Source organism: Austrofundulus limnaeus, unplaced genomic scaffold (assembly GCF_001266775.1).
Source record: "Austrofundulus limnaeus strain Quisiro unplaced genomic scaffold, Austrofundulus_limnaeus-1.0 Scaffold235, whole genome shotgun sequence".
NCBI classification, from domain to species: Eukaryota; Metazoa; Chordata; class Actinopteri; order Cyprinodontiformes; family Rivulidae; genus Austrofundulus; species Austrofundulus limnaeus.
Genome location: NW_013952637.1, coordinates 408198 through 412651, shown reverse-complemented (window position 1 = coordinate 412651; position 4454 = coordinate 408198). Strand labels below are relative to the sequence as shown.

Sequence of the window (4454 nt, the reverse complement as noted above, 5' to 3'; positions counted from 1 at the left end):
TGTGTGTGTGTGTGTGTGTGTGTGTGTGTGTGTGTGTGTGTGTGTGTGTGTGTGTGTGTGTGTGTGTGTGATCGTGGGTTAAACTGTGACCACATAAAGAGGAGTCGGCCAGAAAAATGTTGTGTTTTTCAAACAACACCCAGGAAGAGCAAACACTTCTCATCTGTGAGTCGATTCTTTCACGTCTCCGGCAGATTTTCAGCCAAAACACCAGAGAATTACTTAATAACTCAATTATTATTCCTCACACTCATTATTAATATCATCATTACCACATGGGAGGAATCTTTCCGGTGCAGCTGTTCATGAAAAAAACCCTGTCGGACGAAGCAGCTGGCTGTCAAGTTTGGGCCGTTCAGAAAAAAAAATAGATTTTTTTTATTATTAATATCAGAATCATATTTAACCTCTAAACATTGTTGTCAGCAAGTTTATTTTATTGTTTTGTGATATTAATAATGCTAATATATCGATATTTTTCTAATTTTGATCTATTTTTGCTTCTGTTTAGCATCGTCACAGTTGCTAGGTGACATGACGTATGCCGGGGTAAGGAGGGGAGGTTAGACCGTCCAAATTCACAGCCTCTTTTTTTCCGGTCTTCCCGGTCTACCAAGGACCCGGCCCACCTCAACAGGGTAGTCTGGGTCCTCCGGAGGACCCGGCCTGTYGTTTTGGACACAGCCTCTGTGCTCCATGACTGATGAACAGTGGTGGGCTAACTCATAATCGCTAACTAAAGATATAGCTATATGCTACTGCTAAACCGCTAAATGTGAAAAATTTGTGGAAGCTAACACTAACAGCTAACCGCTAAAACAACTGTCTCTCAGTCGGCTTCACGTCTTCGTCTCCTTCCAGCTAAAGTCTGACTGACACAAACCTGTTGACGTTAGCTTGTTAGCTAGCTGTTATTGGACTTAAAGTTGGCAAAAATGAACAGAAGCTAATTGGTCTGCTAACAGTTTTCAAAGTGAAAAATCGAATCCGCTAAACGAAAGATTAGTTTTGCTATTAGCGGTTAGCTGATTAGCCTAGCCACCACTTATTATTATTATTATTTATTATTATTATATTATTATTATTGTTAGTAGTAGTAGTAGTAGTAGTAGTAATAGTAGTAGTAGTAGTTTCAGAGAATGTGAAAGACATTAGCTAATGTTAAACCTCTTTAGAAAAACACTGTTTAGTTTGTTAACCTAGGCTAGGCTAATGGCTAGCCTCAATAGTCTCGTGTAAATGTTTATTGTTATTAGCTAATGTAGCTCTTTCACAAAGGTTTGTTGTTTGTGAGTATGAGTTTATAACTTGTAAAAACAGGCCTTCATTTGGCTAACTGTTAGCTTAGCCTGGATGGACTTTTGCTTTTTTCTCCAAACTCTACTCCTTCACTGATCATGTACGAATTATTATTCAGAACCTCACCTCATAAATGACCAAACTGTCCCTTTAATCCCAAAGTACTCTAAATACCTCGAGATTTTAAAAATAGTTAAACTCTGAGATGTAAATGTGAAAGTATTGAAGTCAGTTTATGTTTGAAACTCTTATTGTGAAGGACTGAAACACGTTTTTTGACATTTTGACTTTAAAATGAAAACTCGGAAGTAGAAAAAGGACTTTCTCCTCGTTTCTTTTTCCTGTAGCGTCACCTGGGCCCGGTTGGCACCCGGGCCCAGTTTGGAATCTTGCACCCTCATTACACCTCCGCCGCTCTAATTACAAGCTGCTCAGGAGCTGTTATCCTACACCTCACAGTGACAATGACTGCATCTCCTCTCAGAGGCCCGGCTGGTTTTCTGGACTGAAACCCAACGCAGCGCCGCTCGGAATAAAAGACGGTCCCGCTGGAACGGAACTTTCTGTGCAATTAAGAGCCGAGATCTTGGCAAACGTCGCAGCGAGTGGCGTTTCTGTTGTTGTGTTTTGTAGATATTCATCGGGACGTTTCGATGCGTTCAGCTGAACGATGATGAAACCAAACAGGATCCTTCCTGCCCCTCGCTCAGCTCCACACAGAAGAAATCCATTTTACCCGACAGGCGGTGAATTTGGCTCCGCTCGGGTTCCGCGGTGTCCTATCACACACACATTATTGTTTGAGATCCTGTGTTATGCTGACAAATCCTCTGGTGGCAGCAGTCACCTAAGCGTCTTCCATGAAAGGGATGTACGTTTTCCTCCACTTCTTTCAGAATTTTATTGTGTTCGTCACTAATCCAGAGATGGGCTCCTCGTGTAATACCCGCCATCTAATCATCCTTAGCACTCCGAGGGCTTGTTTAACAAGATCCTGCAGACGGTAATTGTTTTGTCAATTGGTGACAAATGGGCAAAAATAGATTCGGCAACACAAAACGGTGGGAATGTGTTGAAAAACATAAAACCCACATACGTTCTATATATTAAACTAACATTACAGAGGATGTTATGACCCAAAATAATTCAAACCTTCCTCTTTTCTTGTCTAATTTGACAAAATGCTTTGATGTTTAAACAGAAGAAGAATAAAAAAACAACAAAGTTTATGTGTTATATGTTTCTTTTGGTCTGGATGGTTCTGAACATCATGATGATGTGGTTCTATGGCACAATATGAGGACCAAAATTAAGACTTAACCGATAATGACAGACCTGCACCGTTAACTGGAAAATAAGAAGCAGACTACTCACACMCTTTATTAGACGCGTACATAAAAAAATGAAAACTTGATCAAGAAAATATGCTACGGATTATTAAGAGATTTTGTTGAAACTACGAGAATAAAGTAATTTTAGCAGAATAAAGACACAATATTATATGACTTTATTCTCGTAATTTAAAAAATCTCTAAGTCTGGACCTAATATTTCACGATACAATTTGCTTTCTTTTTTTAAAAGTGTGTATCTAATAAAGAGGATAACCAACCTAGGTATGCTAGATGCTTAAGCCAGCCTATCCATTTTAAAGCTAGCCTGTCCAAAGCTAACGCCAACTTATCCAACGCTAAAGCTAGCCTATCAAAAGCTGGCCTGTCCAATGCTAAACCCAATCTATCCAATGCTAAAGCTAGCCATTCAATCCTAACGCCAGCCTGTCTAAAGCCAGCCTAAAGCTAGCCTACGGTCACAGCCGATATTGACCACCGTCAATATCGGCGTAGGCCACTTGTGGCCGTAGGCCACTTGTGTTGGCTACATAAACAGCTGTGAAATGAAGCACAATGAATTCTGGGATACTGTCGGCCTCGAAGGCTACTCAGATGCAGCCGACATTTTTGGGGTTTTGTCGGCCGCATTTGTAGGCGGCCATGAATTGGGACAGCCTACGGTGTGGGGCAATGACGTAAGCGGCCGACAAATGCAGCCAACGTTGCTGCAACCCATGAATTGAGACACAGCCTATCAATGCTAAGGCTAGCATATCGATGGTAAATCTAGCCCATCTAAAGCTAAAGCTAGCATATCAATGATAAAGATAGCCTATCAATGCTAAATCTACTCTATCAATGCTAAAGCTAGCATATCAATAGTAAATCTAGCCTTAGTAAAGCTAGCCTATCAATGATAAAGCTAGCCTATCAATGCTAAATCTACCCTATCAATTCTAAAGCTAGCATATCAATGGTAAATCTAGCCTATCTAAAGCTAAAGCTAGCCTATCAATGATAAAGATAGCCTATCAATGCTAAATCTACCCTATCAATGCTAAATCTACCCTATCAATGCTAAAGTTAGCATATCAATGGCAAAGCTAGCACATCAATGCTAAATCTACCCTGTCAATGCTAAAGCTAGCATATCAATGGCAAAGCTAGCACATCAATGATAAATCTACCCTATCAATGCTAAATCTACCCTATCAATGCTAAAGCTAGCACATCAATGATAAATCTACCCTATCAATTCTAAAGCTAGCATATCAATGCTAAATCTATTCTATCAATGCTAAAGCTAGCATATCAATGGCAAAGCTGGCCTATCAATGCTAAAGCTAGCATATCAATGGTAAATCTAGCCTATTGAAAGCTAAAGCTAGCCTATCTGTGCTAATAGATAGCAAAGGAAGTGGGCAGTCCTGTGGGTGACCAGACTAGGCCTGCTAGCCTTTCGCACAACGCAGTCAGTTATCAGTGCCGGCCTATCATTAATGAGATCTGTAACTTCCTGCTACAAAAACATAGCCACCGCTGGGTGCACTAGTCTTTATTTTGGCCTGAGTACCACACCAAATAGTGTGTCCCTCAGGGTCTCGTCTTTGTGTTTGCAGATGATGTGGTTCTGTTGGTGTCCTGGGGTCATGACCTTCTGGAGGGTGAAGCGGTTGGGATGAGATCCGGCTCCTCCAAGTCCGAGCTTCACCTCCGACTGAAAGGTGAGGGAGTCGCTCCGGTCTGAGTAAGAGACAGGAGTGTGTGTGTGTGTGTGTGTGTGTGTGTGTGTGTGTGTGTGTGTGTTTACCATGGCGACTCT

The 4454-nt window shown here is 41.2% G+C and overlaps 1 long non-coding RNA gene across 1 annotated transcript in view; it reads left to right on the top strand.

The window, feature by feature from the left end:
• The first annotated feature begins 4124 nt into the window (after positions 1 to 4124).
• Positions 4125 to 4454, top strand: part of LOC106525624 (uncharacterized) — a 35533-nt gene continuing 35203 nt past the window's right edge. Inside the window, exon 1 of the long non-coding RNA XR_001311141.1 lies at positions 4125 to 4356. This is a non-coding gene — a long non-coding RNA (uncharacterized LOC106525624). The remainder of the gene's footprint in view (positions 4357 to 4454) is intronic.